The following is a 19343-nucleotide window of genomic DNA, read 5'->3' on the forward strand; positions in this document are numbered from 1 at the left end:
AGCTGATGCAACTTTAAAGCACCTTTAGCCTCCAGCTCATCCGCCTGAGGGGAACCATGGAGTGTTTTAAGTGCTTATTTGTACAGACTTCCTTGTGGCCACACACTTCTTACTTCTAAAATAGCACCCATTTCAGTGCTGCAGCCTGTAGTTTTGAACACATTTCTGTACTGATTATATATATAAATCTGCAGTAGCTGCAGTTCCAGCCCTGGGAGATTAAGTAGGGCTTGGAGTTGAAAGAGCAACAATTACTGCTCTGTCATCACCACCACTGGTCTGCCTTTGAGCAACCATTTAACCCCTATGGATTGTTGTATTTTGCAGCTTCCAGGTGTGAGTATGTGTGAATACAAAGCAGGCCATTTGTGGAAAAGTGTAAGCAAGCAGTTGTGCTAGAAAAGAAATAGGTTAAAAGAAAATACAAAATAGCAGATCTTTTAGCACATGTGGATCCACTGACATTGTACTCTTACTGTATGAGAGGAGAGCTAATTTCAGAAGTGAAGGGGAAAAAAAGAGATGTGGAGTAGGAGAGGGGGGAGAATCAAGCTTTGTTTTAAGCTTCTGAAAGGCTTTTGAGAAAAGCAACCAAGCTTGTTTCCATTTTAGGGTGAGGGGAACATTTCAAAAGATTACATTTACAGTTCTACAAGATTACATGCAACCATGGTGTGAATGTTAATCAAACTGTAGGTTGATACTCCGTATTGTGAAAATGCATTTAGTTGTCCTGATTTTTCTTTTCTTTCAATATGACAGTAGGTTTTATAGACGGAAATACTCATCAATCTTGGCTTGCAAGTCCACACAACATTGATGAGAGATTTCCTGAATCACATCTAATGGAACAGCTACTGTGGTGCATGTTCAACATATGTTTGTATGTTGATCATGCACCACAGTAGCTGTACTCTACTTAAATGTGCTTCACTCAGCACCTGATGCAACTTGACAAAGATGCGACACACTAAGGGGGGAGAGATTAGGGCTAGTGCGGAAGAGAAAAAAAGAGAGAGGGGAAAGCCTCACTGCTTGCTCCCTGGGAAACCAGTGTGCTGCTGGCTGCTGAGTTAAAGCTCTGCTGCTATGCTACAGTCAGTGCCTGGCCAGCATTTCCCAAGATGGTTGCATAACTTGGAATAAATGAGGCCTTCCTCCTCCACACCAATGCACAGCTGGCTAATGCCACAGGGAAGAACAGAGCAACAGGCAGCTAAACTGTAGAGCATGAATCACTGTTTTAAAATAGAATCCTCAAGATAATTTATCAGATAATTTATAGCAAAAACATCCGTTCTTAATCGTTATTTTATTTACCCAAATTGTTCCCTAGCCTTGACCTCTAAATCAAAGACTTGACCCATAAATGTTTTGTGAGAAAAATAAGCCACCATTCACTAGGAAATAAATCAAGTCAGTCAATGAGCTGTCGGACACCGTCATGATTCACATTAAATCTATCAAGGTTTACAGTTGTACTGGAGGGCCAAAACAAGCAGAAAGCTGACGTGACTATCATAACAAAGTCATTTTTGTTTTAAATGTCTAGAGTTTGACATGAAGACTTAAAGAATCAAACTGTCTAGATGAAGCACCTGCCAATAGTTAGAGTATCTCAACTGCAAACAGCAACCTTAAAACAGAAATGTAAAAGGTTACCAGCAAACCAGCTCAATGGAGTAAAAAGAATGTACAACAATTGATAAGTAAAACACAAATTAATTGTAGAATAAACAAAGTTGGCTACATTTACAAGCACAGAGTAACACTAAACTTCACTCCATTTAAGGTCTTATTCAAGTTAAGCTGTTTACATGGACTTTCCGTAGCTTGTGATTTGGTCTGTCTCCCTGTTGCCATAAATAAACCAATTAACAGAATATTCCTGTATACCTGAGGTGTCCTGCCCACGGCTAGAACAACCTGCCAAAAAGAAATCATGAAAGCATTCAACACCCCCTTCTGTTTTTGACTAAATACTAGTATTCAGTAATTCACAGGAGTCTAAAGCCCATCCCAGCATGCACTGGATTGGAAGCAGGCAGACAAATTTGAGAGGTTGATATAGTCACTCACTGACGTTTATACCTGTGGTCAATTAAGAGTCTATGTGATTGTGGGAGGAACCTGACTATCTTGAAGACTGAACCTGATGAAGCTTTTCAGATTATTGGTGATACACAGTGTCTTCCAAACTAAAACAGAATATTGAGTTGCCTTGACTCTGTAGATATGAGAATGAACTGAAGATCCCAACAGGACTGACACAGAGTGCGTTAACATGTGCATGAGTTTCCTGGTTTCCCGATGTTAATTGGAAAATCATGGTTAAGCGTATAAACACCATATCCTGCTTTTGAGAAACTTGATATGCTTGCTGGAGTACTCCACTAGAAACAGTGCTACTGTGGCTGTAATTGGACAGGTGTGTGGAAATGAGAAACTAGCCATACTTTGAAATTTTCTCTCAAGCATAACCCATCCTTAACTGCCCAGTTCTTCTGTTTACTCCCAACAAACCAGAAACAAGGGAAGGGAAGACAAGTACAGGGCAAGACCTTATTAGTTTAGATGATCAATTGTAAAAGTTGGCATGACCTACAAATGATTTGATTCATATTGTGATAAAGCATATTAAAACAGTGAGTAGCAAAATGAATAACTTTTAATCTTACTGTTAATAAAGGTATTATCACTCTAGCAGTACTGCATATGCAGCAGAAGGGAGACCCTTTGAAATAGTAACGTCTTTTAAACACACAGGGACAACCAGTGAAAATACAGTACATTGTATGTATGATATATATATATATATATAGAGTTAGAGAGAGAGAGAGAGCGGGTGGAAGAGTGGAAACAGTGTTAGACCTTGCAACTGAGGCAGAATCATATTCAATTGGATTTAGTTTTGCAGCAGAGGCTGCATTTCACCTTTTGATATATCCGCCCACTCCCTCCCACTGTTGCTGCTCTCTACTCGGCAGGCAGACACCGGCTGATGTTGTAGTGATGCGACACACCCTGAACATCGCCTCAGTCTCTTCTCTACGCCCTTTGGTGGAAGAAAACGCCAAGTAGAGAGCTTATAGTCCGTCACTGTGAAGCCGCCCTTAAAGCCTCCCACACTACATTGATTAAACATGAAAGATAAGGCCCTATATACTGTTGAGCTGTACCACACGAACCCCTCAGGGTTCACTGTATTTGTATCTGAATACTTTTATTTGAAGAGTAGCAAACTTATTAACTTGGGTTGGAAATAAGTAATAAGCTCATCACAATCTTACACCAGATGCATTGACAATGTCCCCCTTTGAGTCCAGTCCAGTTAAATCTAACCAAGTATAACACATCAAGGCAGCCTTGTAAGATACCCAGAAATGGTATAATCCATTCCACATTAAGTCTGTCCCTTTTCATCAAGTAGTAATCCTAACCTTTCCCTTGTTACCGGCAATCTAGCAAAATATATCACTACTGATGATACAATATGAAGAGAAAAAAAAAAAACTAACACCCAGGTGGCTCAGGCTCAGGTTTGACTTCTTGCTTAACCTCATTCAGGTCTTGCAGCAAATGTTGACACATCTGCATGGAAACTGCTCATATGTACAGTCTGCTCTGAAATATGCTATTGCCATTTGCCATTCAAAGTATTAAACTGTAGGGTTAGGTTAATTTAAAATTCAGCCGGTAGTAGCTGTAAATTGCAATATCCTTGCATCACTTTTAAATATGCAAAACGCATCAATGCAGTTTCTCAGTAAAATAGTAAATTAACTGCATCTGATTCTGAAGTATGTGTGTAAATACCTACATTTCCCAACATGCATACAACTGTTTCTGTTTCGAAACTGGCTTTCAGGATGTTTTGGAAAATATACCATCTGTTGTGGCTAGAGACACTAGCCAGCTAAGATGTGGATATCAAGTGCAAGAAAGGCAAACTGTGGCATCAACAAGACTGACAGAAAACGACCAGAAAAGCACAAACTGTTAAGCTCAATTTGTGCCAGGCAAGACACATCCTCACACATGTAAAAGTGTTGCTAATGCTGAACAAACTGATGGCAAAAAATGACTGCAAATAATTAACATTGGTAGTCTGCCATTATTGTTGTTTCTAATTTGATTGAAACGCAATTTTATATAAGGTGAAGTTATTACTTACAGCAAGATACAAACAAACATTGTAAAGTAATAAACGGTATAAATGTAATACTATATAAATGAATGTAGTTCTAAATGTGCAAAAACCTGTAATTAATATTATTGACTAATACAATTTGGTAAGGCTGACTGTAATATTGTTTCCATGATAATGCAATATATCACGCCATTAATCTCCAGTTACTACACTAAAGGTGTTGTTACATCTTCTGATGCACAGAGAGTGAGAAAAGTACAATAAGAAAATGCATAAAACTAAATCTCATCCTAAATGTATTATGCTATGTGATGATTTCTTTATTATGAGGAAACCGGATGAAAAATAAGTTTCTACTGAAAAAATATCCTGATATCTGCATCTCATATCTGCACAAACTGCAATATTTAAGCAAGGCCTTCATCAACATCATCATCATCGTGTTTTAACAGATGTTTAATTAAGAATGCCTGCTTTGACCAGATCCTTTGCCGGGCTTCATTACAGGAATAGAAAAGTAATGCTCTTGCAATATGTCTCATAAATACACCTTGACTAAGAAGCATCTTTGTAAGTGATATACAGTATGTGGACAGGCATCAGCGTGGTGCAGCTTGCCTTGGCCTGCAGCGAGTACCTCTGCTCAAAGAAATCACTACTGTGTGTCACAAATTGACCTTTATAGCTGCACTTAAGTACACAAGTGAAACAATGCCTCTAACTCTTCCCACACAGAAGGCACAGGGACACAGAGTGACACTGAAACAAGTATTACAGTTATTTCATTATCCGTTGTTAGATAGTCTTTGGTAAAATTGGACTATTGTAGTTAAGTTATATATACCTTGCGAAGCAGCTGCTTAGTGGTTGTTTTAATGCAACTACTTCACTATATGTGGACTCAGGCATTAGTAGCTAATACCTACGGTACTTGGCATAATACACAGGCAGGTAATTAAATGTAAGTTCCATTACAGCGTTGCATGAAGTGCTTCCTTACAACATCTCAGTTATTAGTGCTGTTAGACTATAGTTGATGATACTATGTGTAAACTACAATTTAGTGTTTTCTTCTAACTGCTGACAGACAATCTTTAAATATAAACACTGAAGATATTATTAGGTTGTTGGGTTTAACGTGTCCTCCAGATAATTTAATATTTGTCCGTCTGAATTCTGCTGTAAGGAAACCAGAGCTATTTAAAGCTTTTTGAGCTGCTGACTTTTGGCATCAATGTTAAAATTAAGCAAAATGCTTACTAGAACTGCTCCAGATGGGACGTGTCACATCAAGCAATTTTAAGAATTAGCTATACCAAGTATTGTAAATTAAACATTTTTATTAGTGGCACATTAATGTGAGACTGCAGCTATTTACTACTTGTATTAATAATACTACTACAATCATCATTGATTAACCATTTTGGTCTGTAAATTAAAAGAAAATATGCATATCTCAATCTTACAAAACCAGAGGGGACATCTTCAAACTGCGTCGTCCAGAGATATCCAGTTTACTGTAATACAGTACAAAGAAGATGGACGATCAAATATATCGTTGACAAATGACTTCAATAATTAAATGGAATTTTAAAGTAGTTGCAAATTAATTTTCGGTTGACTGACCAATGAATTGACTACTCGTTTCAGCCACACTCATACCTTATTTCAGAGGCAAAGACAAAGGTGTACAATATATCAGCTGTTTAAATCCAATTAACTAAAGAACTAGGAGCTGCATTTTTTTTTGTTTTTCAAGCTACCCACCAATAAGTAGCATATATTCATCTTCATGTCAAGAAAACACTACAACCTCTCTTGATATGCAGGTCTAACAATTTGCCATTTTTTGATCCATCTCTAAATCATCTTCAGCTTAGAAATGTATTCAGCCGTGTAGCTCATTAGGATTTCCATGTTGTTATTCTGTGTTGACTGCATGTGATGTGCCTTAGAAACTGGACATTTTAATGGCCTATTTGTTGCATAGCACTTTCAAGATAAACATGGATGATGCAAATTTCTTCTTCAAAAATTTCTTCTTTCCTCGTAGCAAACATGTTCTGTCACGGTTCTGGAGAGAATTTCCACATGTGGGAATTCAAAGGTGCACCACTCTCTTAATTAGGCTGTTTTGTCATGTACCGCTCCATCTGTCTTGAGCCTACTGCAGCAGAGAGAGAGAGAGAGAGAGAGAAAGAGAGAGAGAGAATGTAGGGTGGGGAGGGGAACAACTCCTTCCCCAATACCTGTGCAGCACCAGATTGTCAAGCTGCCAGTGTAAAAAGTTGAGCTTTAATGATGGCTAACCAAATGTGAAGCACATGAAGAGGACAGGCAGTTATCCTGATGGCTTTGCTGAATTAAAAGATGAAAAGATCCTGCATGATGCTCAAAAAGAAGAAGAGGTAAACTACAGTGTGAGGAGACTTAAAATAAGCTATATAAAGAGAATGATATTTGGCTGCAAACCTAAATGGCAGGATTGCCTCATCCAGCAATGCTTGTTAAGGTAAGTAATATAAAAGGAGGCTACTGAAATTTAAAATCCATTCCGAAAAGGAAAGCATACATACATACATAGCTTACATTCTCTGTTGTGGTAGTGTGTTCCTTCACAGCTATCACAAATAAAAACAAAGTAAGTTGTAAGTGTGTAATGTTTTCCCTTACGCTAATAGTCAGGCTTAATTTAGTTAAAATACTTTGTTACTTCTTGTTAGTGTGAATTACAGTCAGGCCATTGATATCGCAGCAGGGTGTTGCTGAGAGGCCAGGTCACACCATTTGTCTAACACTCAAGAGATAGTAGGATAAAGGCTTGTTGCTGTGGCAACCACCTATTTTGTGACACAGGAATGAAAGGCTGCTTTGTGAAGCTGAACAGTATGACAAAAAAAGAACTTTGATTTGTTAACATGACAAACTGTGTAGAGTATTTCTTTTCATTTCATTTAAGAGTTTGTCAGGGAGCATGCCAACTAATCAACAGTAAAATCTGTCAAGAAGCCAGGCTAACTTCCATCTGTAAACCCTGACTATCAGATATCATCATGCACATTTTGACACAGCTTGGAGGAATGATGCATAATATTAGGCAACAGTTTTTTTGTCAGTGTAGGAATAAATCCTGTTTTTAGCTGTGTTGGAAATCCATAATTTCATTGTTGAGAAAACTTTCTATTTTTGTAGATTTGGTTCGCTAACACGCTAGAGAAAAGTAAGGAGTTAAGTTAGAGTGTAAAAAAAAAGGAGGTCATGTATTAATGTTTGACACGTCTGTCACAGTAAATGTATTAATTAACTGAATTAACTCTAATCTGTTCCTTGATTATGATTGCTATACACGTCAAAACAAGTGTCTGGTGACAACATGGCAGACTGGATCCAGCTCTCAAAAGCTTTAAAAAAAGAGTAGCCTAGTGATTAAAAAAAAATCCTGTCACCAAAATAATTTCATGTGAGGTCTGACTTACATGAAGATGCTTTAATGGTGGTATAATTCATCAAAATCAGTTAATGCTAGTGTGTCCAATTTAAAAACATTCAGCCTAGGCATGGCAATACACATAATATTTGTATTTGTCTTTATTAAAGTTGTAACTTTTTTAATCTGATTCTCAGCAAAAACCTTTTTGTTCTTTCACAAATATGTGTAATTACAAAAATGTGAAAATACAAATATGTGTAATTACTTACAGCAACTAATCAAAGTATTCTTGTAAGCGTAGACTCTGCCATTTAGAGTCATTCAGAATATATACAAGTGACTCGCTCCTACAGTAGGAATTCTGCCATGTCCGCCTCCATCTTTAAAACACGTTGGCCAAAGAGGGACATACCTCCGGGTTTCGCGCTTTTACGTTCAGTGGCAGCCTGACGAATCATCACGCCTATTCTCTAGGACATGTAACGGAGTCGCCAAGGAAGTTAAAAAGATCATTTAAACGACAATGCGACAAGCAAAGCAATAAGACCAAAGTTAATATTGGATTGGCTTTTCCAAGATTGAAGAAAGGATTTTAAAAGGGACGCCAAAGTTGCCTGCTTTCTTCACCACAGGTGATTCTGCATATTTCTGTAAATTGAGCTAAATATGGCATGGTTGTGCATAAAGGTAGATTCACATCTATGCTACATTTCCTTGCGTCAATGATGAAAACGGATTTCTTACCTTGTAATCATATGTGTTGTGATTTCCCTGGCAGACAACTCACGTCTTGCGGTTGTAACACAGACTAGCTACAGCTAGAACAGCTGCGTGTAAATGAAGGAGATACTAAGAGCTAATCCATATGTCTATGTAAAACCAACTTAAACACAAAAGTCCAATCCTAAAAAAAGAAAAACATGCTCAACCTGCAATTCAGTTATGTCTGAGTCACAAAATTTCTCAAGCCTAGTCTCAAGTTTCCGTCTGAAGTCTCCTCACACTTGACAATATTTCTAGAAGATTTCACTGCAGATTAATTAAACCCTGTTTAGTAATTAATGAGGGTCAATGAGGGTTTAGAAGAACTTTAATTATGACTGCAAGCTGAAAACCCCAGTGCCAATCTCTCTGGTTATGTAAGTGAAATTTCTTTTGTCTCAACCTGACAGTACTGAGAGAAAATACTGGAACTCCCCTTTGGACTTTTTTCCTTTGACTACAGCAACACCTGTATGACTGTCAGTGTGGTTTCTTTAAATCTTCAGCATTGTCCATTCCACTTGAAGTAGCAACAGCTGTTAACAACTCTGAGAGGTCCCTTGTGAGGTTTACTGCATTAGACAATTGCACAGTACACGTTAAGGTCTACTGTCTGCCTACAAATGAGTATGGGAAATGGACCATACTGGAACTATAGAGTACTTTATCATGCAGATTTTAATAGAGATGTCTTGCTTGTGCCAGACCCGTAAAGTAGATGTAAAAGATTCAAGATGTATGACCTAATTCATTGAAATGTGTTCTGTAATGATGAATTATCTCTCAATTCTGTGTTTAGCAAAGTCTAGAGCAATGATCATTGGTTATAATTAACTTGACAGAATATTATTAGTTCTGGTTCCAGCTTCTCAAGAGTGTGTTTTTGCTGCTTTTCTTTGTGTATGATTGAACATCTAAGTAAGTATCTTTGGGCTGTGGATTGTTGGTCAGATTAAAAAATTCCAATATGTAGGTTCTGGAAAAATGTGATGCATTATTTTTTATAATTCTGACATTTATGACAACTGATAATCAGGGTGCGTAGCTCAGTCCATAGGAGTGGGTTGGGACGGGGGTCACTGGTTCAATCCCGTATGGACCAAAACGTTGGAGTGTGATGGTGCTGGAGATGCCACTTCACTCTGCATGCCAGGTGCTTTGGCAAGGCACCTACCCCCCCTACCGTCAGGGCTGTTCGCTGGCAGCCATACTCTGACATCTCTAAGTATAGTGCATGTATAGGTCGCATGTGATTGATTTAGGCCTGTGTTGAGTATAACAAAGTAGTTCTGACACAGAGTGCAGTCATTTATTTTCCACATTTGGGACTTATAAACAAATATTATCTGAAATTAGGAAAATAATCATAGATCCGATTTTTGGTTAATTAAAGCTTGTTCTTAAAAATGCATTCAACAATAGAATACACTACTGCCTCTATTTTACATGACGTACATAAAAATGAAGAAATTGGATGCCATATATGCCAAATCATGACCGCTATTACTAAGAATATGATTTACTAATTAGATGTAAAATTGATTTAAAATACAAATAATCTATATACTGTATGGTCACAAAAAGAAAAAATTTGAAGGATTTTGCTCAATTTCCTTGTATGGTGCTGCTTTGCACCCAATTTTTCCCAAGAACCCAGCCAGGTAGAACAAAGCCTTGAGCTCCTCTGGTCATTAGGTTCAGTTACGTCTGATTAATCAAAAGGTTAAATAGTGTATAGGCCGTATGTTTTTGACACCCGGGTGAAGAGAGAGGTGGAGCTGTCAACTGATCACCATCTGGTGGTGAGTTGGGTCAGGGGTTGGGGGAAGACTCTGGAGACACCTGGTAAGCCTCAACTGGTGGTGCGGGTAAATTGGGAATATCTAGAGAAGGCCCCTGTCCAACGGACTTTAAACTCACACCTCCGACGGAGCTTTTCGTGCATCCCTGTGGAGGCTGGGGGCATTTAACCGGAGTAGACACTGTTAAAAGTTTCCATTGCTGAAGTTGAAGTGGTGGAGAGCTGTGGTCTTAGGGTCTTAGGTGCCTCAAGGGGCGCTAACCCACAAACACCCTGGTGGACATCGGTGGTGAGGGAAGCCAACCGACTGAAGAAGGAGTCTTTCTGGGATTTTTTTACTTGATTCCGGAGGCAGTCCGGAGGGAAGGGTTGCAGTTCAGTTGGTCCCGGATGTCATCGCTGCTTTGTGCGGATGATGTGGTCCTGATGGCATCATCGGCCTATGACCTTCAGCACACACTGGATCAGGGGGGAAAGGGGGGGGGAAAGGCTCTCAGTTCGCTTGATCACAATTTTTTTTTTTTTTGTCCATGTTGACTGTTCACGGCTGTGATGCAGAAGCTGGGGAAAAAGGAGTGAGTTTGAAACATCTCCTCATGTTTCATTGTAGGTGATGACAATGTGGGATGCTGAGATGTTGTTTCACAGTTTTACCACTGTGGTGCAGTGGAGTCAACAAGAGCAGATCCTTGAGGAGAAACACATGCAGTCTGCAATATTTGATTGACTGACTGCTGTGTGTGACATGTACTTGTAATGTTAGACTGCCTCTGATATTCAGCGCTGTGCTATGCAATAACAAGGTATAACTGTTAAATTAAAGCACTTGCATATTTGGTTATTTAGTTATGCACAAATAAAGTACGTCATCCTACTCACACTCTAACACATGGGCAGTAGTAATATAAATTCCCTACCACTAAAGATCTTCAGCACCATGGCCAAACCCTTTATTGTTTTGCTTCCTTTCCAGGAACAATGTCCAGATTCCTGAGGACAATCTACAGTTTATTGGAACTATTTTTACACATAAAATACAAACATGTGTCTGAAGCAGAACGTAGCCTGTCCACATAAAGATCATGCTTGTAACTGTGTAATTATAAATGTTAAAAAAAGATAACCAAAGACTGCTAAAGACACAACAGAGTAGCAGTAGATCTTACACTGCCAAGTCTCCCTGCTCATTCTTCAGTTCATCTGTTCTGTTGGTGTCCCCCTTCTCATTTACACTGCAGGTTTTGATATTAAAATGTTGTCAAGTGCAGCTTTAAACAGTTTCTCAGATGCCATGACATTAACTTGTTCAATTACAACTGAAAATTGTTTTAAAATCCCCTGATGTTGTTTCGTCCGACATTTCTCACATGCTGACCTAAGTCAGCTAGATTCTCATGTTCTGTTTAATTATTAATTAACGCCATAGTGTGAGGTTTGAGCGAACTTAATTACAAAAAGAAGCAAACAATCTGTAACTTCTTATGCATTTTTGATACTGTGCATATCAGGCTTTGAGAGGAACAACACAGCTTCCATATCTGGGGCATTATCTGGGTTTGTTTAGGGCTGAAGTGTTGTGTGCACCACACATATTGATTATACCGCAGGGAAAGTGATTTATCAGAATTACTCAAGGATGCTGGACACCTTGTGCATAAATAATAAGGCAGTGTTTTCCTCATTAAATTGGGTAAATCTCCTCTCTCTCTGCCTTTTAGACTGCATATACACTGACTAATTTACTGACAAGTATCACTAAGTGATTCCTCGTATCCTCTCCACTTATCCTTTACCTTTTTTCATTCTCACATACATGAACATACTTCTGCTGTAGGGATGAGTGGATTTGCTACAACACATTCGTAATAAAGAACTCAGGAAATAAAACAGAATCTAGAGTACCTACAGTATGCAAATCATCGGCACAGGAAACTAAACACAGAAAGATAGGGAAAAAAGAAAGCTTAACAGACAGCCAAAATGCTTTCGATTATTTTCAATTTCTTTTAGTCTTTAAAAAGAAATTAATTGTTTGCAAATTAAGACATTCTCAGCCAAGGCAAACCGTGGTCTCTTGGTTTAAGTCCAAAGAAATGTCAACTATTCCTCCATAATTACATCATTAGATAAACAATGCCCCTGTAAATAGTGAGTTTTAAAGGCAACGACATGTAATGAGCTGCTGTAAAAATGAAAAATTCTTGCACACATTGCAAAAATGGAACTACCTTTTAATTTAGTCCAAGTAAGTTTTTCTTTCATGCCCTTTCAATTAAGCTGCTAACCAAGTGGGATGTTGCACACAATGTTCCAAGACCAAGATATAATGATTTGCAATCATTTCTTCATATTCCTAAGCCAAAACAAAAATTCAATTAAACAAGCAACGTTAGCTAACATTATATGTTTCCTCTTGTCTGTCAATGGATTTGGCAACACACGGCATGAGATTCAAAAACCTCAGATCAAAGGATTGGTTTTCAATATTTTCCTCCAGAGGAAAGCCACACAACGCTATTTTTGTATTTGAATTGTTGTGCTTTTCCTCAACAAGCTGGACATTTATCACCAAGAGATTTGGGATAGTTTGAGTCTTATTAATTTGTTCTCATTTGACTGTCTCACAGTTAGCACACTATGGAGACAGGCTGCCAATGAAAGTAAAAGCAGGATGTGGAGATAATTGCAGTTACAGGCTGATCAGCTGCTGTTCTGAATCCATTAACATGTCATTTGGCTGTGATGGTGACTTCTTGCAAATTTTCCTCATGACAAATAATGAAGTTATCAATGTGGCATCCATATGTTATCAGCAGTAAGGATACTTTTGGGGTTCTCACTTTTATGATGATATGAAAAAGTCAAATAATAATTTAGCTGAATATAATAAAACTCTGTATCCTAAATACTTTGTTTAAAACAGTTTGCTGTGATTGAATTCAGAATTACTTGTTATTTCCATAAAGTCTAAGATTAAATTAATAAAGAAATGCTACTGAAAGAACAATAATTTGTGACTTGTTTAACCTGCTTTTTTAAACACAAGATTGTTAAACTAACATGTAAGCAACACCATAGAATATATTATGTACAATTTAGCAATTCATGCAATGCTTTGAAAGATGGACTTCAACTTCATCCCTAAAGATGAGCCCAGCAATATATCAGCCAATATAAGCTTATTAAAGATATGCCAATCAGTCAGTGTATATGTTAGAAGATTGCACTACAAAAATGTCTGTTGGCATATGGTAAACACTTTGTGAGATTGTTTTTCATTTACATTACATGTTATTTAAAATTAAATTCTGAAGTAATTTAGGCAGTTTTTAATTTATTTATTTTATCCAAACTAAAATGTCTGGATGTAACAACTGCATAGAGTAAAGTGTATTTGTGCTCTGTACTTTCTGCATACTTAAGACATAAAACATAAATCCTGTGTTTTAATTTGCAGTGACTGCAACATACACTTTAAAATACAACATTGCAAGCCAGGACAGCAACTGACCTTTCAGTTTATACAGCATTTATTTGATTCCATTTAACTATACACTCCATTCTCAATCCCCCCTCAAGGCATTGCGGCCTGTTGAACTCAGAACATTAAAAGTGTATCTGTAACTCTAACTGTGTGTAATGTCTTGCTGTACGTTTGCTTTTTCTCTGCAGCCAATGAGAAGAAAAGTTTGCAGCCGTCTTGGAAATGTTGAAGCAGGGAAGTTGGATCAAGAATACGAATGTGGTACTCCTCCTGGTGTTTGGTGAGACTATACTATGTATTCAGTTTTTAAACACCCACAGTAGGAGAGCAAGAAACTTAGCCTTCACCTTTTTTTTCTTCTTTTTTTTTTAATATACGGGTATGAGAGTATCTTTCACAAAAATGCTAAGTGGTTGCCAGGCAACACTAGATATGTCAGTGCGAGACGGTTTGCAAGGTAAGGCTCTCTTACAACGAAGGAGAACGAAGCATCCATAAATTAAGAGGAGTCTACAATTGAAATACTACTCGAAGGGTATTAGAGCAATTACATGAACTGTATATTGTACAGCTCGCAAATACCAAATATATCCAGCCAGAGGAAACACGTCTAAATCTGTCATCTTCACAGATTATCGCCCTTATAATTAAACCTCATGCTGCTGCTGCTGCTGCGCTGGCCTACAGGCCTGCACGATTAATCGTTATAAAATCACAATCTGATTAATATACAGTCAGTGTGTGTGTGTGTGTGTGTGTGTGTGTGTGATAGTGTTGTATTGTTTCTTATTGTGTTATATATAATATCATATATATAATATATAATATATATACTATTATACTATATACATATAATATATAATATACTATATATAATATATATATATATATATAACACACCACTGTGAACTTTACACACGTGTGGGCTGGCCAACATTGGAGAATCGTAGACTCAATCATTGGTATATGTTCATTTATTAAGGGTATTCTGCGTCTGCTCCCCTCATATCTGTGTGAATGTATTCAACCAAAAGCGGATAGACTGTATTCTTTACGCTCACAAGACTTACTGCTACTGTCTGTACAGAGTGTCCGCACAAAGTTGGTAAGGTGGCATTTCACTATTCTGCCCCCACAACATGGAACAATTTACAAAAGTTCTGGAAATTAAAGGAAGTGGTTGCAATTGGCCAGTTTAAACTCTTGCTCAAAGGTTTGGAAATTAAATCTATGGTCTGTAAATGTTTTAAATAGTTTTATGAAATTGTTATGAAATTGTCTGTAATGTACGGAATTGTTGTGATCTGTGCCGCTGTCTTGGCCAGGACTCCCTTGAAAAAGAGATTAGTAATCTCAATGGGATTTTCCTGGTTAAATAAAAAAAAAAAAAAAAAAATATATATATATATATATATATATATATATATATATATATATATTTTTTTTTTTTAAATTACTTTGGTTCTCATTTAATTTTACAAGCTGAATGCATTGCAAACGCTGCTACTTTCATCTGTGAGTTTTAAACATAGACTGTTTGAAATAGGTTTTAAAACGCTCCCAAGCGCTGCGATGCTCTCACTTCTCCTCATTGAAGCCTCTATGTTTACAGGCTTGTGGTGATGCACAATGTGCTATAGGTGCCAAAAAAAATTTGGTTTGGTTTGGTTAGAATTATAGAGTAAATGTCCTTAGTTATCGTCTTTGTCAATGTCGTTCATAGAGCAAATAACGTTATATCTTTCCTTCCGTGACATTTCTTGATAAAAATAAACTAACAAACCCGCTTTAAAAACTAATTAAAACTAAACTGAATTTGAAAAGTCAAAACAAAATAAAAATAAAAACTACTGAAAAATGTAAAACTATAATAACCTTGGTTTTGTACTGGCAATTTGTTTTGTTTTGTTTTGTCACGGTCCAAAAAATCGTGGCAGAGAATCGTGATATCAATTCTAAGAAAAAAAATTGCGATTCATATTTTTTTCCCGAATCGTGCAGGCCTACTGTACTGTTCACTGAGCCGCACATTAATGAGCCATAAGAACATGCTAAATGCACCACAAAGGGAGACAAATACATTTATGATCAAACACACCTCACTGTACATCATATCTTCATTTATTCCTATAACTACCTTTAAATTTGACATCCACATTTCATGCGTGCTCTCCATCCTGGCATTAGGATTTGTCAGAAACTAAGCATTGGGACAAGGTTTGGATTTGATTGCCACCAGCGGTGTGTGTCTTTTTTGCCTTCACTGTAAGTTACTCTTCCAGGCCTCGTCTTCAGGATTTTGAAAGTACAAGCCTGTCACAGCACCAGCCTAGATAAAAACAAGGGCGATGACCTCGGCTGTCAACTGAGCATCCCTGCTCACCCGCCGAGAAGGGAAAAATAGACACAGTGGAAGTTCACAGACAGTAGCAATGGACACTGGGATTACACACAGCACTATGAAATCGCTGTTGATGTACTGCAGCTGTTTGCTTAGGTGACACCTATTGTTTTTGCTATATTAGACAGTACAGTGAGAAGAATAAAGGGAGAGGAGGAGAAGTGGAAACGGATGACATGTAACTGTTTGTGTGGGCCTGGCCCTGGAGTATCAATACAGCAATATGTGTGGCTGCCTAAAAATCCTGAAGTGTATCTGCCTCTGTGGTATGAAACTTGCCTTAAAGCACTGTGTAATGTGAGACTTTTGTAAATAAATCAAAACACACACACAGCCACCCACGTACATGTACAGACTGTACATACAGCCTGTACTGTATGCTCACTGTGAAAACACACAACTACACGTGGTTAGTGATCAAAACCAAATTCACCATTGACCATTTCTACCATTTGGGAGGGAAGTTAAAAACCAGCATGACTAAGTGACCACCATCACAACACAGTTACAAGGGCTAATAATTCAAGCCAAAGTGACTGTCAAAGCAGTTTTATTATTCCTAGTGATATATTATCTTCAGTGGTTGCTTCTGTCGGATCTCTGCTGTAAATTAGCTACCTTACTCACCTCTATCGTGCAAATGTGACTTGACTTTATTGTTTGTGTCAAGCACAGGAAGACAGTGGGAGCAGGGTTGCAAAGGCTTTTGCAAAGACTACTCACAAGGAGTGATGTTCTCCCATTTCTGCCTCAATTCTCACTGGTCTAACCAAGGTAGCCAGATAAGTTAATGTCCCTCTAAACTGTCCATCTTTGAATAACATTAACAACTTAATTTGCACCTCCAGTGCATCAAGGCAGAATCCTTGTGTGACCAATCAGCTAAACCTGTATAAACACAATGTGACATGAATAAATCAATCAATCAATGTTATGTGGCACTTGAAAAGCTGAAGTGGTGGTAGGAGGGTAGCTTCATTACTTCAAAATGTAGCAATGAGACATGGGGCCCCTTATACTACCTATCTGCAGTGTAAGTTGTTCAACTATTGTGGCAGTTTGCAATTAAGGTTTTTGGCTTTGGTGTGTGAGAGAAAAATGGATGTGTGGCAGGCTCTACTTTTAGTTTGGAAACCAGCACAGCTCCTCCTAACATGACAGTGACAAAATTGTAAGACTTAAGTGCTGTCACATTGAAAATGGCTACATTTAAAAGTCTTCTGGATGCTCGGAGGACTGAGTCATCAACCATGCTTTTCCAATATGATAGCTAATCTGCTCCATCTCTTGTTCTCTGTGCCGCACACGGCCAAATGAGGCAGAGATCACTTGAAATGTTTTTTAGCAACGAAAATGCACCATGGTAGCCAATCTAGAAGCCAACTCTACAGTAGATGCAGCATAGGCAAGGCACCACTGACTCATCAAACAGTGTTTCAGCAGAACTAATGGACAGCTGGCAGCAATAGTCCATGTCACGCAGACAGGCCCAGCCTCCCCCCAAGGTCCCAGCCAGTCTCTCGTAGAGCACTGGCACCAGAGCAGCAGATGGTGGCGAGATGATGGCCTACCATTACTCATCTAGCAGAGAAGATGGCTGTCATAAAAAGGTTTCATGAGCAAATGTATTTTGGTTAAAGTTGCATCCTTTTTTGTTAAAACTTGGCAGGTTGAACTTGGAGGTCATAACTATGGTTGCAACAAACTATTATTTTAATCATTGATTAATCTACAAATCATTTTCTAAATTATTCAATTAATTATATTGTCTCTAAAACATCAGAAAATAGAGGAAACTGTCCATCACGACATCCTAAGTTACTTTAAATGGCTTGTCTTGTCAAACCAAAGTCCAAGAAAAGTCCAGGGAGAAACATTCTCTGGAAACAGCTTCTCAAATGTGAGAATGTTTTTTGCTTAAAAGAAGACTATGATATTATATGTTGGTAAAAAATTTCATGTCGATCGATTTATTTATTTGTATTAAGAATGGAAAGATCTGAACCTACAAGGTGCCAAAAGTACACTGAGGTACTATTGTACAGCTACCTAATGAAAAACAAAAAATTTAATTTTACCTTAAGCCAAACAATGTATCCGATGTTCAACCCTGAGACGGAAGTGTGTATTTTAAAAGTAATTATATCTAATCTTTAAGATGTTATGTTTTTTTTATGCCTAAAAAAAATCTCAGTTTGGTGGCACATTATCACAGCAGTAAAACTATAATTATATCAGTTTTTGTGAGTCTGATATCAACTGCAAACACGTCTGGTTGATGTGAAATGCATGCTGGGATACTTGTCAACCTCTCTAGTTCAAGGCCCTTTTCAGTAGTCATCCATCTCCTATTTCAAGACTTCATCTTCATGCTAATAAACAAGTTATCAGACCGTCTTCATGCAGTTTAAAGGCAGAAAAAGTTTCGATGTTGGATACTTTATTGCTATAGCAACGGATGGATTAAATATTTGGCTCTGTTTGGGCTAAAAACAGAATGGAGATGCACTTAATGCAACACTGTTAGAGAAGCAGAGACTTAGTCACCGCCTCCTTCCATAATGTACACATAACAGTTCACCGAGACCAACATGGTGACTGCATCTCTGCAGGATGTAGGAGTTCCCTTTCTATCTGTAGTTAGGGGCTGAAGGAGAGCAAGAGGTATACACAGGAGAAGGTGTTCAAGATCCAGGATTCAAGATACATCCCAAGGGAAATTTGTCTTGTAATAAAATATACATTATACCTTACATACATGGGCAGACACAAGACATAAATACATACAATACAGTGTGCAACACAAGTGCAAACAAAAAAAATGTGTGCAGATACCTTCCACTCTCCTTCATACCTTATGGCCAGAGTTTTGAAGATGTACTGATATGAGGATTAATGAGTTTTTATACCTGTTGAGATGTCTTTATGTTTAATTTGGAACCTGTAATGTGGACCTGATGAGAGCAGTTCATATTGAGAGCGTGTTGATGTGTGGTGTGATGTGTGTTAAGGGCTAGTGAGTTTGTTGCTAATGGAGATTTTGCATCCTCAAAGCAGTAATATGTTCAAATATGAGGCATAACAAGTTTAGGAAACAACACCCCAGGGTACGTTCGAGAAAATGATATAATGAGAAAATCAAATTTCTTAACAGAGTAGACAGTGAACGTGTTTGGCGTTATTAATTATTTAAAGCTTTTAGATGTGTGTTTAAGGAGGACACTTAAATAGAATAAAAAAAGTTACAAAATATTTCTTTTTCATTTTATTTTTATGAACATACTGGCACTAAAAGTAAAAGCCCCTCACCCAACA

General features: G+C 37.8%; 1 protein-coding gene and 1 long non-coding RNA gene across 3 annotated transcripts in view; one reads left to right on the forward strand and one right to left on the reverse strand.

Annotated features, from left to right (window-relative positions):
- Positions 1-19343, reverse strand: part of LOC116706439 (disks large-associated protein 2-like) — a 105605-nt gene that overhangs the window by 62820 nt on the left and 23442 nt on the right. The window lies entirely within an intron of this gene.
- The window catches only part of LOC116706441 (uncharacterized), a 76561-nt gene that overhangs the window by 38958 nt on the left and 18260 nt on the right, over positions 1-19343 (forward strand). For both annotated transcript variants that reach the window (XR_004336236.1, XR_004336237.1), the window contains exon 3: positions 13816-13907. This is a non-coding gene — a long non-coding RNA (uncharacterized LOC116706441). The remainder of the gene's footprint in view (positions 1-13815; positions 13908-19343) is intronic.

Source organism: Etheostoma spectabile, chromosome 18 (genome assembly GCF_008692095.1).
Source record: "Etheostoma spectabile isolate EspeVRDwgs_2016 chromosome 18, UIUC_Espe_1.0, whole genome shotgun sequence".
NCBI lineage: Eukaryota > Metazoa > Chordata > Actinopteri > Perciformes > Percidae > Etheostoma > Etheostoma spectabile.